Raw genomic sequence first — 17,939 nt, forward strand, 5'->3', positions numbered from 1 at the left:
GTATGCAAGCAATACCTTCAGGACTTAATGAAATCAAATTTGTTTCGTAGAACACATCAAGAATAGGCACAGTTTATGTTAGAAGGTTGCCCCCTGCTGGACACGGAATGTAATAATACTTTTTTAGGGAACTTTTTCACTCCAAGAACAAGATCTCTCCTAGAGGGAAATTCTTCTGGAACGCACATATTACTGAAAATGAATGGAAGAAAGCTTTGTTTTCCCTCACAAATGTTGCATATAAAAAAAGTTACATAATTTCACTTTAGAATCTTGCACAAAATATACCTTTGCAATAACTTGGTTGCGGCGGCAGGTAGTCTAGTGATTAGAGAGTTGGGCCAGAAACTGAAAGGTTGCTAGATCGAATCTGCCCTTGAACAAGGGAGTGCCTAGGCTGTCATTGTAAATAATACTTTTTTCTTAACTGACTTGCTTAGTTCAATTTGAAAAACTCATGGAATTAGAGGTCATAGCCCTTTTTTGTGATAAAGAAGGCGAAACTATTATGCACATTGTGAAGTTATTTTGGAGTAAGTAATTACATTTTTAATTTCATTAATAAGAACCATGTATTTACAATGACAGATGTAATATGTTATTATTCAAATGAAAACAAAACTACTGAAATACTCAAACATTTATTCATTCTCTCTGGTAAATTTGACATAACACAAAAACAAATATTTGAAATCTGTCCCCAAATGCAATATTTTTTGACTTGAAATCCAAAATTTTAATAAAATCTCTCGAATTTAGTCAATAACAAAAAAAACGATGTATTCATACAACTCTATCGTAGGGTTAGACCTCGTTCTATTTATTTTATTTGAGGTACTTTAACTTTTGAAACGGTTGTCACTAGCAATTCATGTGTAGTGATTTGTATTTGTATTTTTTTTACTTTAACATAATTTTATGTTTCTTTAGAGAAAATATACATGCATCCAATACAAAAAAAACAACATCGATATCTGTAGCTTATTGTCCTTATGCAATCAGAAAACCTGATTCATTGTATTGAAGATGCCCTTAGGAATGGAGTTTTCTTCACATATGTTCACATAGACCCCCTGCTTTGTATGCTTTGACTATCCATTCTAAATATGAAATATAATAATGAACACTCACATGGGTACTAATTATTATAGACACCACACAGACTAGAGACAGGGTAAGATATCTTAACTATCTACATTTTGTTTTACAGTTATGGTGACTGATGTTATGCGTCATTTTACTACGTTGTGTGATTATGACATGTTTACACAAGTGTAATAATGCATTCCTTTGACTCTTCCCTATGCAGTAGACCTGATTTAATCATTGACCCAGTCCTCATCTCCAGTCTGGCTGGCAGTAAACAGCAGCAGAAGGGCCTCACCATGTCATAAAATGATTGATCATCTCTGAAGTCTTAATGAACATTGAGGCGGGTCACACTAACGACCCCCATTTATCCTTTATGAGCAGCACGGATCATGCAACGTGTGTGTGTGTGTGTGTGTGTGTGTGTGTGTGTGTGTGTGTTTCTACACAGCATTATCAAACTATAAAGGGTTTACAAGATTGTCCCTATTAACCCAGGGGAAGATTATGACTGGATGTGCACGACAATTAGCTTTATTGAGACATGCATTTGATCATAGGCCTCTATTCAACTTAATAATAATGAGATTAAAATAGAGCACAATAATGCCATTGTTGTTTTGGTAGAATGTGGATGATAGGTCTAACCCCCATGACTGGCTTGTATAACCTGTGTGGATGAGGTTGATGGACTGTAATTCTAACTAGGTGGACAGTGCCCACTCTGGCTAGATTCTCAACAGGGTACGATGGCACTCGTGACTCAATGCCAGGTCGTGGACTACGCCAACCGTGTGCCAGCCAATGCCAATACGGTGGGCCTGAGTAAGCTCACATTTCAGGTCTGCGGTGAATGTTAGTTCTCACATTTCTATCTCTATTTCCAGAGGTCTGGAAAGTGTCTGTCTAGGACTGTTTCGAGACCCTTTGATATCATTAGCGGCACACGTTTACAGAGAGTCATGTGAGTAAAGGTTATGGCCAAGAGCAATAATACCATACTGGTGTTGGGGCCATGCTCGAGGTAGAAGTTACCCATTTAAGATCAAAGTTGCCCCTAACCACAGATCTAGGATCAGATTCCTCTATTCCCCAATCATAACCTTAACCGTTATGAGGATGAAAAATGCCTGATCACACTATATGGTCTCTTGGCTTTAAGTGGTCCTATGTGGCTTTAAGTGGTCCTATGTGGCTTTAAGTGGTCCTATGTGGCTTTAAGTGGTCCTATGTGGCTTTAAGTGGTCCTATGGTGCTTTAAGTGGTCCTATGTGGCTTTAAGTGGTCCTATGTGGCTTTAAGTGGTCCTATGTGGCTTTAAGTGGTCCTATGTGGCTTTAAGTGGTCCAATGTGGCTTTAAGTGGTCCTATGTGGCTTTAAGTGGTCCTATGTGGCTTTAAGTGGTCCTATGTGGCTCGAGTCGGTAGAGCATGTTGTTTACAATGCCGTGGGTTCAATTTGGTGGGACCAACCACGGATAAAATGTATTCACGCATGATTATAAGTTGCTTCGGGTAAAAGTGTCTGCTAAATGGTGTCTATAATTTGAAAACACTGTCCCTTCGTGGAGACATACATACTGTATGGTATTACAGTGAATGACAGCTGTTGACCTGCATTTACAACGGAATAATTTAGCATCCAATTCTCACTAGCTCATTCATATAAAAATGTTTTTATGAGCTGGGGGGGGGGTGTCAGTGGTAAGGCACACACAAGATTATGAATTGATGGACTACTCAAGGGTTCTCCAACTGGAGGCCCCCGTGCCGAATTTGGCCCGCGGGTGATTTTATTTGGCCCTCTGAGTTTTCTGAGCAATTATTATTTTAGTTTTTGGGCACATAAAATACTGTAATAACACCAGGAAATGAGCTCCATTAAAGAAATCTGTTTCCAAGTATTGCCATGCATAATAGAGAGACACGTGATCTCATACAAATCTAAGCAAGGTTTAAAATGATTATTTTAGTCAAACATTATGTCTGTTTGGGCTCCTGCAGTCTACAAATGATTTGTAGTTCTGTCCCCCCCGAACCATCCGCTCCAGAAAAAAATCACCCCGCTTCTGAATCTAGTTGATGATCCCTGGATCATATTTATAAACAGGCTTGGCTTTCCAATAACGCAATGTAGAAAAAAAAACAATAGAGGGCGCAATGCACACACCGACAGACCAGCTCTGGTTGACTACACACCAGAAATATAATGGAGAAACCAATGTGGTAATATAAATCATCCAATTATCCATTATGAAGAGATAACAGATATTGTGGCATTCATTATGTATCAAGACATTTTAAATTCCCATAAAGTAAAAAAATACAAATGAATGTCTTTTTACGTTGATAAAGGCTTTCAGTGTATCTCTCCAGAGGGAATGTCAATGCGTCCCTAAGTGTGTTGCCTGTGTGTGTTTTGTCTGGGCCATTATACATGTGTGTTTGGATGTGGGATCAAATGTTCCTATCTTTAAACAACAGCCAATTTATTTCCTGCATTAATCGCTTGTCTGCAGCTGCTCTCCTTCTCCCGATTCCTCTCATTTTCTCCATCTCTCTCGCGTTCCCTCTCTCATCCTCTCCCACTCTCTCCCCTTGCCTCGCTTTCTCTCCATCTCTCTCTCCATCTCTCTCTCTCTCTCTCTCTCTCTCTCTCTCGATACTATCAGGTGATATGGCATGACATTGTAGGGCTAATGGGTCCTGATGGTGTTTTTAAGAACCTCTGTACCCCATTCTTCTTCCCGCTTGACCAAAGTCCAAAGTAATTTTACATCCCCACTGTCCCATGATGCACCTCTAGGGAGGCAGGACCTAGCAATTTATTATTGTACGGGGGTGTAGTGTTGAGGATGGGTATGTCGCACTGATGCATGCATGATGGTACCATACACTACCATAATGTCTGGAGAAACACTCCATATTGTAGTGGATGGGCATAGATGAACGTAAAACGTAAACAAGGAGTACTTTAAGAGAGAGAGAGAGAGAGAGGAGAGGAGAGAGAGAGAGAGAGAGAGAGAGAGAGAGAGAGAGAGAGAGAGAGAGAGAGATGTGGATTCGCGCATGTGGACCACACAGGTGATGTGACTGAGCTCTAAAAATTTCAAGCATTTCTTCTTTTTTTATCCCAAGGTCTTTTCCCCTGGCGAATGAAACAAGGCTCCAATAAAAGACACACAAAAAAACTAGGCCATCTGACGGAGGCCAGGCTCTTTCCAAATATTGACTCGGTTCCATTACTCGGCGTGTGCTGCTGTAGTAGTTTTATGGATCTTTGGGGATGCGTGCTGGTATTCGGAGAGAAAGTGTACTGATATTTGTGTAAAGAGAGGCGGCCTGATCGGAAAATAGGAATCATTCACAGATAACATGGTTCATGTGACCTTTTTAAATAGAGGATGATTTTATGAAATATATCCTAACGTGTGGAATAAAGGATTCACATACACTGTACCTGCATAGCGAAATAAGAATCATAGGGAAATCACGTCTGATCGGCAAGCTTTATATTGCAATCTACACAGTGAAGATGGATCACTTTTTGTCACAGTATACTTGTTTTTTTCTTGTTGTTTTTACATATTTGAAAATAATATAAAGCTCCAATGAATGTTGCAATATAAAGTTACTCTGCACAGGCAGAACCTGCATTTAATATTTGTTCTGTAAAGAAACTCAGTCTGTCTGAGTTATGAATGCTTTTATACATCCTCCATGGCCCCACCTTTGTTCCCTCCCATCCCTTTAGTCTTCTCACTATTGGTATTTCCCAACCAGCATCCCCACGCCGTGTTGCCCTGACAACAGACACCTGGGCCAGCGTTTCCTTTTTAGACTCATGCATGACTGATGAGGTCTTCCCACCTTTCAGCCGGGGACTGGGCTGAGACTCGAAGCTCACAGTTGGCAGGCGCTCTGCTTCTCTCGGGAAACGCCGATATCATTACAACAATAGCAATCACTGTGTTTCATTTCTCTACTCCGCTAGAGACGGTTCCCCGCTTGCGCCTCCGCCTGATTTGATAAAGCACGGCTTACCGAGGGTAATTGCCCCCCCTCTTGTCGTCGCCTTGTCAACAGTGTAGACGGCCGTGCAATTCCACTAGTGTGCCTTTTGGGCTCAATCACTCCTCACTGTCACCTGCTATAACAAGAAAATAGGCATATTTTGGGGGGGATTTTCACACAGGAGATTTGATGTGAATACATTTTTGTTGACTCAGTAAAAAAGGTCATCCATATATTTTACCCATAAGATAAAGCCCAGCTAATTTGGATAAGTCTATTTTCAAGCAAATAGCCACACACTGACTGTAAAGCCTGTTGTGGATGTGAGATGAAAATATATATTTCCTAACCACCCCTCCATTTTCTGGTTGGTGGAAACCTGAAGTCTTGTTCCCTCAGCTAAATAACGAGCTAATTTGTGCTCTTTCTAAAATAGCTGGAGTATTTCCAGGACTGATCACTGTGGCTATGAATAGGGAAAGGGCTATTTCTCATCTGTGCTTTGGCAGTTTATGTCTTGTCAATGAGAGCTGTTCTGATTTCAATAGTACCTGACAGATAATTTAAGATGTGACTGACTGGTGAAAGAGGGAGGGCTACAGTATATTCCCTCCAGCCAATGTTTTATACCTCAAATGCATTTTCTCTTCTTTCTGAAAAGGGCATTGCATTTCATTGTACAGCACGCACACACGCACGCACGCACGCACGCACGCACGCACCCACACACACACACACACACACACAGTCCAACAGAATGAGCGACAGCCATAATCCGAGGTGCGATTGATCTCTTCGTCTTTTATCCACTGAAGGAAAATCACTTCAGACACACCCTCCACCAGACAACACACACTTTACCCCTCCATCCCTCCTCAACTCCAACGCCCCTATTTGGTCGGACCAGATAAAGACCCACTATCCCCTTCCATCTCTCCCTCCATCACCCTGTCCTCTCTCACCACTGCTCCCATGCAGACTCCCCACACCCCGTCTTCCGCCCCAATATTGTCCCTGTTTTGATCTCCACTGGTGAAATCCGAGAGTGGTGCGATTCAAAGCACCGGTTGCTATGGTTCTCCCACTTAGATTGCATTACTATAGCAACGCTGTTTCCCTGGGCCTGGGCTAAAAGTTACCCAGCAGGACTCCCAGGTATTAAAGGGATACTTCAGGATTTTGGCATACCAACAACCCACCCGGGGAAGTTACAGCATGCTAGTAGATACCCATAAACGTACATTCATTGCGCTAACGGTAGTTAGCATCGGCTTGCAGAACTGCCTCCAACTTCCTTCATACTGGACATAAAAATGGTATTCACGAGTTCATTTGATTCCGGGGAAGTGGATACAGGGCATCATTGCCAAAATGCCGAAGTTCCCCTTTAAGACCCACACAGCATTAATAACACAATAATAGCACAATATTTCTGTTCAGGAGTCCCAGACATATATCAAAACAGGATGAAATAATATGCACTCATTTGGGAAGCCACGGTAAGAGTCTGCTTGTTGAAGCAGTGTATAAGCAGTGTGTAAGCAGTGTATAAGCAGTGTGTAAGCAGTGTGTAAGCAGTGTGTAAGCAGTGTATAAGCAGTGTATAAGCAGTGTATACGCAGTGTATAAGCAGTGTGTATAAGCAGTGTGTAAGCAGTGTATAAGAAGCGTGTAAGCAGCGTGTAAGCAGCTTATAAGCAACGTGTAAGTAGCGTGTAAGCAGTGTATAAGCAGTGTGTAAGCAGTGTGTAAGCAGTGTGTAAGCAGTGTGTAAGCAGTGTGTAAGCAGTGTATACGCAGTGTATACGCAGTGTGTAAGCAGTGTATACGCAGTGTATACGCAGTGCAACAAAACCGGTGCGTGCTCAACACTTGGGGTAAAACAGACAGTATGGCTAAAACAGATTGGGTTGGCTTAGAACAAAAGGATTCTTGACAACATGTGAACTATATTTCCTCTCCAAATGTTTATTGGAAACATACATTCATTTGCACAACGAGCGCTTGTTACAGTTGTTGGTTAGCTAGCTAGCGAATTTGAGCCATATTATCATAGATGTGACACCAGTCAAAAAGACCTCATAACAAGACATGGAATCAATAACAGAATACAACGAGCTGAAACGAGCCACCTACGACTCTTCACACGACAGCTTCTTGTCAATTGTCGCTAGCGATCTGACCGTCCAGAATCATAACACCACGCCGCCTTATTGCCTCTGCGATGCGCGTCTATCGTTTTCTTGAGTGTTTTTTTGTTGTCGGGCAACCCGTCTATTGCATTCACAGTAATTCAAGCTATTCTAACGCCCATTTTCAGATAAAGCCAAATCACTATCTAATGTCTTAGTTGTTGAACCCTGTTTTTACTGGTATATAAATGTCTGTACGTGGATTGTCATTTAATAGAGCAGTGAAGCTAGTGCGCACAATATAGCCCATACTCCCAACAATCCAGTAGCCTTACTCCTTGCCGTACTAGTAGCTTCAATGTTGCTACAGCATGACTATCGATAGCAGCCGCTCCCTCCATCCTGCCTCATGCATCACAAGACTGATCAATATCTAATGTTACGTCATCAATCAGCTGTTGTCATTTTGCCTTTTCGGCAAAACAGCTGCTAGTTCAGAGTTTTTCTATGGATCTCTGCCTGGCGGTCCAATCAATTCCTCATCAGTTCTGTTTTTGGAAGTGCCCCTTCCCAGAACATGCAGGGATATCGATACTGTCGTTAGGCCCCTGTGTGGTTGATGATGTTGTTCTTTTCTTACCGAAGCCATCGTGTTTTAGCCTTCGTTTATGAGAGAAAAAAAGAGGAGGGGGAAAAGAGGGGAGAGGGGCGAGAGAAGTGTGCTGGGGATTCCAGGTACTTCTCAGTACTTTGCTGAGTCATTTCAAAGGAGAGAGAGGCAAAGAGACGAAAGAAAAGCATTTTCCTATGGCAGAGTGTAATTGAGTCTGAGTAGGCCTGAAAGTGCAATAGAGCGCATACTGTATAGAATCAGTATAGACGTGGCACCCCCCCGCTGAGATGGCACTTGGGCCCAGAGGGGGTTTCGGAGGCAGGATGGAATGTATGCAGGGCACTTTCCGTGATACCAGCGTTGTTGCCATGACATTGATTGGGCCGAAATTATCTTGTTTTTTTTTGTTTGTTAGGGAGCTAAATCGCATGCAGAGAGCAGCGAAGACTCATGCTAGACACTGCAGATGGGATTAGCTATTCGTGGCCCTGTGTTTTGTTGAAACCGACTGAGTGTGCTGTGTCACTGTGTTTTCTTGCTCATTAGTGTTGTCGTGCTCGCTCTCCCCAAGGTCTCCAAGTCTGTCTTAAGAGATGAGTCTGGAGACATCGCTCTCATTAAAGTGTGACTGACATGCCAACAATGGCGTCCTTCGAGTCGGTTGTGTGGAGTTCTAAATATTTGTCAGTGAATCGCCTTGATTGGTTCGGAATTGTGTGTGGAGGCGGGAGAGGCCTTTGGTGGGCTGCTGGAATGTGGGAGGTTATTTTTTTTTGTGTGAGTGTGTGGAGTTAAGCCCCCTCTTAAGACTCCGAGAGCCAGTGTCTAAAGGGAGGCCATGTCAGGTCAGGTCAATGTCACAAAGATAGAGGGGGGTAGCGTATGTGTGTGTGTTTGTCAGTGTGTGTGTGTTCGAGCAAATACTTTGTCCTTCAGGTCATAAAGGAAGAATCCCACCGTCTCACACAGTTAAACCCTTATAGGGTTTAGCCGAAGTCCAAGGATTTTGTTTGTTTCTCCTCGGCCGTCAGTCTTTCAGTAACAACTGAAAAGAAAAGGTCTCTGTCCTAAACACACAGCCCTTCAAATAAGGCTAAGCTGACAAAAGCCATTTATTATTTCTCTCCCACTCTCCATGCTATATATATATATATATATATATATATGTGTTGTAACAATGTACAAATGGTTAAAGTACACAAGGGAAAATAAATAAGCATAAATATGGGTTGTATTTACAATGGTGTTTGTTCTTCACTGGTGGCCCTTTTCTTGTGGCAACAGGTCACAAATGGCGTGATGGCGCACTGTGGTATTTCACCCAGTAGATATGGGAGTTTATCAAAATTGGATTTGTTTTCAAATTCTTTGTGGATCTGTGTAATCTGAGGGAAATATGTCTCTCTAATATGGTCATACATTGGGCAGGAGGTTAGGAAGTGCAGCTCAGTTTCCACTTCATTTTGTGGGCAGTGAGCACATAGCCTGTCTTCTCTTGAGAGCCATGTCTGCCTACGGCGGCCTTTCTCAATAGCAAGGCTATGCTCACTAAGTCGGTACATAGTCAAAGCTTTCCTTAAGTTTGGGTCAGTCACAGTGGTCAGGTATTCTGCCACTGTGTACTCTCTGTTTAGGGCCAAATAGCATTCTAGTTTGCTCAGTTTTTTTGTTAATTCTTTCCAATGTGTCAAGTAATTATCTTTTTGTTTTCTCATGATTTGGTTGGGTCTAATTGTGCTGCTGTCCTGGGGCTCTGTGGGGTGTGTTTGTGTTTGTGAACAGAGCCCCAGGACCAGTTTGCTTAGGGGACTCTTCTCCAGGTTCATCTCTCTGTAGGTGATGGCTTTGTTATGGAAGGTTTGGGAATCGCTTCCTTTTAGGTGGTTGTAGAATTTAACGTCCATTTTCTGGATTTTGATCATTAGTGGGTATCGGCCTAATTCAGCTCTGCATGCATTATTTGGTGTTCTACGTTGTACCACCACTCTCTCTCTCACTACCTGCATACCTGACTGTGCTTTAACCCAGAGAAATGAACAGCCATGAACCACTTCTTCCTCTCTCAGTGTTGGGTCCTCCTTGAGTATACAGGGGCCAGTCAGGGTCTGAGGAGAAAGTCACTGTAGTGTGGCGGGTTGTGTGTGTGTGTTTTGTGTTTCTTTGTGTCAGGCTGCTTCAAACTACAGTACCATTAACAGCTTGTACATTTGCACAGGAGGGTCCTACGTTTGTGGAAGACATGCTTTTGAAGCAAGCAACCCCCCCCCACACACACACACACACACAGACACAAACACACAGACACAAACATACTTGATCTGAAGGATTGTTGTCATGAGTATCTGATCAAAAAGCTGTAGAACTGCAAAGCACTGCAAATAATTTGCATTCAAATGTTGAGTGGGAGTGAAGGGAGTGAGGTGTTGTTTTGTTCCTTGCTGATTGCAGGTTTGTCTTACCACTTGAACACGCTTGTCTTGAGAATGGTGCCAGTTGATTTGATTTGAGGCGATGCATAAAAATGTGCTTTTAAACTGGCACTGCTCTCCATTTAGCAGAATCAGCACAACAACTGCAGGTGTAGAACGCAGTGTGTGAATTATAGAGAGACACTAACTCCACCATTCCCCGGTGATGTCATCATGATTTACTCTGTAATAAAAGACATTGCTTTAGTGATATGCATGAGTAGATGTGTGTGTGTGTGTGTGACATATCAAATCAAATAAAAGTTTATTGGTCGCATACACCGTTTAGCAGATTTTATAGCAGGCGCAGCGAAATGCTTGTTTTAGTAGCTTCTGACAGTCCAAGAAAAAATGGCAAACAAAACAATCATCCAAATTAGAAGCAAGAAATCACAAATGTCAGGACGAATCGAGCCACAAACTCAAATAACACTGTATCAGTAATCCAAATGCAGTCAATGCAGTATACGCACCAAAATATATACAGTGGCAAGAAAAAGTATGTGAACCCGTTGGAATTACCTGGATTTCTGCATAAATTGGTCATAACATTTGATCTGTTCTTCATCTAAGTCATCACGATAGACAAACACAGTGGGCATAAACTAATAACACACAAATTATTGTGTTGTTCTTGTCTATATTGAATACATCATTTAAACATGCACAGTGTAGGTTGGAAAAAGTATGTGAACCCCTGGGCTAATGACTTCTCCAAAAGCTAATTGGAGTCAGAAGTCAGCTAACCTGGAGTCCAGTCATTGAGACGAGAATGGAGATGTTGGTTAGAGCTGCCCTGCCCTATAAGAAACACTCACAAAATGCGAGTTTGATATTCACAAGAGGCATTGCCTGATGTGAACCATGCCTCGAACAAAAGAGATCTCAGAAGACCTACGATTAAGAATTGTTGACGTGCATAAAGCTGAAAAGGGTTACAAAAGTATCTCTAAAAGTATCACTCTGTCCGACAGTTGAAGCTCAATAGAAGTATGGTAATGCAACAGGACAACGACCCAAAACACCAAAGTAAATCAACGACAGAATGGCTTCAACAGATGAAAATACGCCTTCCTCCTGACCGTTGTGCAGGTTAAACGTTTGGTTGAGGTTTTTGCTGCTGAAAGAGGGTCAACCAGTTATTAAATCCAAGGGTTCGCATACTTTTCCCACCCTGCACTGTCAATGTTTACACAGTGTGTGTTCAATAAAGACATGAAAACGGATAATTGTTTGTGTGTTATTAGTTTAAGCAGACTGTGTTTGTCTGTTGTTGAAGATCAGATCAAATGTTATGACCAGTTTATGCAGAAATCCAGGTAATTCCAAAGGGGTTCACATACTTTTTCTTGCCACTGTACTGAGAAGGATATGTACTGCACTAGATACAGCATATTGAAATGAGCTTCTTTATTTTTACATTGTAGAAAAGTAATGAAGACCAAAACTATGCAATAACACTTATGAAGTCATGTAGTAACCAGAAAAGAGTGAAACAAATCAAATATATTTTAGATTCTTCAAATAGCCACCCTTTGCCTTGATGACAGCTTTGCACACTCTTGGCATTCTCTCAACAAGCTTCACCTGGAATGTTTTTCTAACAGTCTTGAAGGAGTTCCCACATTTGCTGAGCACTTGTTGGCTGCTTTTCCTTCACTCTGCGGTCCGACTCATTCCAAACCATCTCAATTTGGTTGAGGTCGGGGGATTGTGGAGGCCAGGTCATCTGATGCAGAGCTCCATCACTCTCCTTCTTGATAAAATAGCCCTTACACAGCCTGGATATGTGTTTTTGGTCATTGTCCTGTTGAAAAACAAATGATAGTCCCACTAAGCCCAAACCAGATGGCATATCGCTGCAGAATGCTGTTGTAGTCATGCTGGTTAAGTGTGCCTTGAATTCTAAATAAATAACAGTGTCACCAGTAAAGTACCGCCACACCAAATACCTCCTCCTCCATGCTTCACAGTGGGAAATACACATGCAGAGATCATCCGTTCACCCACACTGCATCTCACAAAGACACAGCGGATGGAACCAAAAATCTTCAATTTGGACTCATCAGACCAAAGGACAGATTTACACCAGTCTAATGTCCATTGCTCGTGTTTCTTGGCCTAAGTAAGTATCTTCTTCTTATTGGTGTCCTTTAGTAATGGTTTCTTTGCAGCGATACGACCATGAAGGCCTGATTCACACAGTCTCCTCTGAACAGTTGATGTTGAGATGTGTCGGTTACTTGAACTCTGTGAAGCATTTATTTGGGCTGCAATTTCTGAGGCTGGTAACTCTAATGAACTTATCCTCTGCAGCAGAGGTAACTCTGGGTCTTCCGTTCCTGTGGCGGTCCTCATGAGAGCCAGTTTCATCATAATGCTTGATGGTTTTTGCGACTGCAAGTTCTTGAAATTGTCCGTATCGACTGACCTTCATGTCTTAAAGTAATGATGGACTGTCGTTTCTCTTTGCTTACTTGAGCTGTTCTTTCCATAATATGGACTTGGTATTTTACCAAATAGGGCTATCTTCTGTATACCCCCTACCTTGTCAAAGCACAACTGATTGGCTCAAACACAAATTTTTCTCAATTTGCCCAAAGTAAACTGCCTGTTGCTCAGGCCCTGAAGCCAGGATATGCATATAATTGGTACAATTGGAAAGAAGAAGTTTGAAGTTTGTAGAAATGTTAAATTAAGGTAGGAGGAAATCTAAAGAAGAACCAACCAGACATTTTTTTTGATAGCCCATGCTCTTGCAATGGAACGTATAGGGAAATAATTAAATCTAGATCCCAGTATGCAATTCCTATGTCTTCCACTGGGTGTCACTTGTCTTTGTTCAAGGTTTCAGCCTTGTTTCTTTCAAAACTAGTAAGAAATATGAGTTTTACTGCAGGGACACAGACTTGGAAATCCGTGTATGCACACTCGATGAAGAGGACACGCACCTGCTAATATCGTTTTCCTATTGAACATACTTCTTTCCGTTTGAAATATTATAGTTTAATTACATTTGAGGGTATCTAAGGATTAAATAGAAATGTATTTTGACTTGTTGAAACAAAGTTTAGGGGTAGATTTTCGGATTCCTATCTTGGCATGTTGAACGAGTGGATTACTCAAATCGATGGCGCCAACTAAACAGACCTTTTGGGATATGAAGAAGGATTTGATCTAACAAAATGACACTACGTGTTATTGCTGGGACCCTTTGGATGACAAATCAGAGGAAGATTTTCAAAAAGTAAGTGAATATTTAATCGCTATTTGTGAATTTATTAAACCTGTGCCGGTGGATTTTTTTTTTTTGATGTGGGGTGCCGTCCTCAAACAATCGCATGGCATGCTTTCGCTGTAAAGCCTACTGTAAATTGGACAGTGTAGTTAGATAAACAATAATTTAAGCTTTTAACCGATATAAGATAATTTAACCAAATTAAGATATTGTATGTACCTAAATGTTTAATATCCATCATTTTTATGATTACTTATTTGAATTGCGCGCCCTCCAGTTTCACCGGAAGTTGTCCCGCTAGCGGGACGCCTAGTCTTAAGAAATTCCACAAATGTACTTTTAAGAAGGCATACCTTAATTGAAATGCATTCCAGGTGACTACCTCATGAAGAGAATGAGAGAATGCCAAGAGTGTGCAAAGCTGTCATCAAGGCAAAGGGTGGCTATTTGAAGAATCTCAAATATAAAATATTTGTTTAACACTTTTGGTTACTACATGATTCCATATCTGTTGTTGCATAGTTTTGATGTCTGCATTATACTACAATTTAGAAAATAATACAAAATAAATAAAAACCCTTGAATGAGTAGGTGTTCTAAAACTTTTGACCGGTAGTGTATGTGAAGAACCCAGTATGTAAATACAAATACAGGTGGGGTGTGTATAACAAAACTAAATTATATGTACAGCAGAAAATACAGTATATTACAATGAGCTATGTCAATAATCCAATATGTAAATACAGGTGGGGTGTGTATAACAAAACTAAATGCAATGCAATGACCAAAAGTATATGGACACCTACTCGTCAAACATCTCATTCCAAAATCATGGACATTAATATTGAGTTGGTCCCTTTGCTGCTATAACAGCCTTCACTCTTCTGGGAAGGCTTTCCACTAGATGTTGGAACATTGCTGCGGGGACTTGATTCCATTCAGCAACAAGAGCATTAGTGAGGTCGGGCACTGATGTTGGGCGATTAGTCCCGGCTCGCAGTTCACGTTCCAATTCATCCCAAAGGTGTTCGATTGGGTTGAGGTCAGGGCTCTGTGCAGGCCAGTCAAGTTCTTCCACACCAATCTCAACAAACTATTTCTGTATGGACCTCGATTTGTTGCACAGGGGCATTGTCATGCTGGAGTAGAAAAGGGCCTTCCCTAAACTGTTGCCACAAAGCTGGAAGCACAGAATCGTCTAGAATGTCATTGTATGCTGTAGTGTTAGGATTTTCCTTCACTGGAACTAAGCTAAACCAAACTAAACCAAGCCGGAACCATGAAAAACAGCCCCAGACCATTATTCCTCCTCCACCGAACTTTACAATTGGCACTATGTATTCGGGTAGGTAGCGTTCTCCTGGCATCCGCCAAACCCAGATTCGTTAGTCGGACTGACAGATGGTGAAGTGTGATTCATCACTCCAAAGAACGCGTTTCCACTACTCCAGAGTCTAATGGATCCCAGCCTGCGACCCAAAACAACGACGTCGTAAAAGAGGGAAACGAAGCGGTCTTCTGGTCAGGGTCCGGAGACAGGCACATCGCGCACCACTCCCTAGCATACTACTCGCCAATGTCCAGACTCTTGACAACAAGGTTGATGAAATCCGAGCAAGGGTAGCATTCCAGAGGGACATCAGAGACTGTAACGTTCTTTGCTTCACGGAAACATGGCTCACTCGAGAGACGCTAACGGAATCGGTGCAGCCAGCTGGTTTCTTCACGCATTGCGCCGACAGAAACAAACATATTCCTGGTAAGAAGAGGGGCGGGGGTGTATGCCTTATGGTTAATGAGACGTGGTGTGGTCACAACAACATACAGGAACTCAAGTCCTTCTGTTCACCTCCTCACAATCAAATGTCATCCTCATTATCTACCAAGGGAATTCTCTTCGATTATAATCACAGCCGTATATATTCCCCCCCAAGCAGACACATCGATGGCCCTGAACAAACTTTATTTGACTCTTTGCAAACTGGAAACCACATATCCTGAGGCTGCATTCATTGTAGCTGGGGATTTTAACAAGACTAATCTGAAAACAAGACTCCCTAAATTGTATCAGCATATCGATTGTGCAACCAGGGCTGGTAAAACCTTGGATCATTGCTATTCTAACTTCCGCGACACATATAAGGCCCTCCCCCGCCCTCCTTTTGGAAAAGCTGACCACGACTCCATTTTGTTGCTCCCTGCCTACAGACAGAAACTAAAGCAAGAAGCTCCCGCACTCAGGTCTGTTCAACGCTGGTCCGACCAATCTGATTCCACGCTTTAAGACTGCTTCGGTCACGTGGACTGGGATATGTTCTGCATTGCGTCAAACAACAACATTGACGAATATGCTGATTCGGTGAGCGAGTTCATTAGAAAGTGCATTGATGATTTCGTTCCCATAGCAATGATTAAAACATTCCCAAACCAGAAACCGTGGATTGATGGCAGCATTTGCGTGAAACTGAAAGCGCGAACCACTGCTTTTAACCAGGGAAAGGTGACCGGAAACATGACCGAATACAAACATTGTAGCTATTCCCTCCGCAAGGCAATAAAACATGCTAAGTGTCAGTATAGAGACAAAGTAGAGTCACAATTCAATGGCTCAGACACAAGAGGTATGTGGCAGGGTCTACAGTCAATCACGGATTACAAAAAGAAAACCAGACCCATCTCGGACCAGGATGTCTTGCTTCCAGGCAGACTAAATAACTTTTTTGCCCGCTTTGAGGACAATACAGTGCCACTGACACTGCCTGCAACCAAAACCTGCGGACTCTCCTTCACTGCAGCCGAAGTGAGTAAAACATTTAAACGTGTAACCCTCGCAAGGCTGCAGGCCCAGACGACATCCCCAACCGCACCCTCAGAGCATGAGCTGACCAGCTGGCTGGTGTGTTTACGGACATATTCAATCAAACCTTATCCCAGTCTGCTGTTCCCACATGCTTCAAGAGGGCCACCATTGTCCCTGTTCCCAAGAAAGCTAAGGTAACTGAGCTAAACGACTACCGCCCCGTAGCACTCACTTCCGTCATCATGAAGTGCTTTGAGAGACTAGTCAAGGACCATATCACCTCCACCCTACCTGACACCCTAGACCCACTCCAATTTGCTTACCGCCCAAATAGGTCCACAGACGATGCAATCTCAACCACACTGCACACTTCCCTAACCCATCTGGACAAGAGGAATACCTATGTAAGAATGCTGTTCATCGACTACAGCTCAGCATTTAACACCATAGTACCCTCCAAACTCGTCATCAAGCTCGAGACCCTGGGTCTCGACCCCGCCCTGTGCAACTGGGTACTGGACTTCCCGACAGGCCGCCCCCAGGTGGTGAGGCTAGGTAACAACATCTCCACCCCGCTGATCCTCAACACTGGGGCCCCACAAGGGTGCGTTCTGAGCCCTCTCCTGTACTCCCTGTTCACCCACGACTGCATGGGCATGCACGCCTCCAACTCAATCATCAAGTTTGCGGACGACACTACAGTGGTAGGCTTGATTACCAACAACGATGAGACGGCCTACAGGGAGGAGGTGAGGGCCCTTGGAGTGTGGTGTCAGGAAAATAACCTCACACGCAACGTCAACAAAACAAAGGAGATGATTGTGGACTTCAGGAAACAGCAGAGAGAGCACCCCGCTATCCACATCGATGGGACAGTAGTGGAGAGTGTAGTAAGTTTTAAGTTCCTCGGCGTACACATCACGGACAAACTGAATCGGTCCACTCACACAGACAGCGTCGTGAAGAAGGTGCAGCAGCACCTCTTCAACCTCAGGAGGCTGAAGAAATTCGGCTTGTCACCAAAAGCATTCACAAACTTCTACAGATGCACAATCGAGAGCATCCTGTCGGGCTGTATCACCGCCTGGTACGGCAACTGCTCCGCCCACAACCGTAAGGCTCTCCAAAGGGTAGTGAGGTCTGCACAACTCATCACCGGGGGCAAACTATCTCCCCTCCAGGACACCTACACCACCCGATGTCACAGGAAGGCCATAAAGATCATCAAGGACAACAACCACCTGAGCCACTGCCTGTTCACCTCGCTATCATCCAGAAGGTGAGGTCAGTACAGGTGCATTAAAGCAGGGACAGAGAGACTGAAAACCAGCTTCTATCTCAAGGCCATCAGACTGTTAAACAGCCACCACTAACATTGAGTGGCTGCTGCCAACACACTGACTTAACTCCAGCCACTTTAATAATGGAAATTGATTGTTATTGACGTAAAATATTTCACTAGCCACTTTAAACAATGCTACTTAATATAATGTTTACATACCCTACATTACTCATCTCATATGTATATGTATATACTGTACTCTATATCACCTACTGCATCTTTATGTAATACATGTATCACTAG

General features: G+C 42.7%; 1 protein-coding gene across 4 annotated transcripts in view; it reads left to right on the plus strand.

Annotated features, from left to right (window-relative positions):
• The window catches only part of ank2b (ankyrin 2b, neuronal), a 240,610-nt gene that overhangs the window by 53,624 nt on the left and 169,047 nt on the right, over positions 1-17,939 (plus strand). The gene's annotated exons all lie outside the window — the stretch shown is intronic.

Source organism: Oncorhynchus nerka, linkage group LG12, assembly GCF_034236695.1.
Source record: "Oncorhynchus nerka isolate Pitt River linkage group LG12, Oner_Uvic_2.0, whole genome shotgun sequence".
Lineage (NCBI taxonomy): Eukaryota > Metazoa > Chordata > Actinopteri > Salmoniformes > Salmonidae > Oncorhynchus > Oncorhynchus nerka.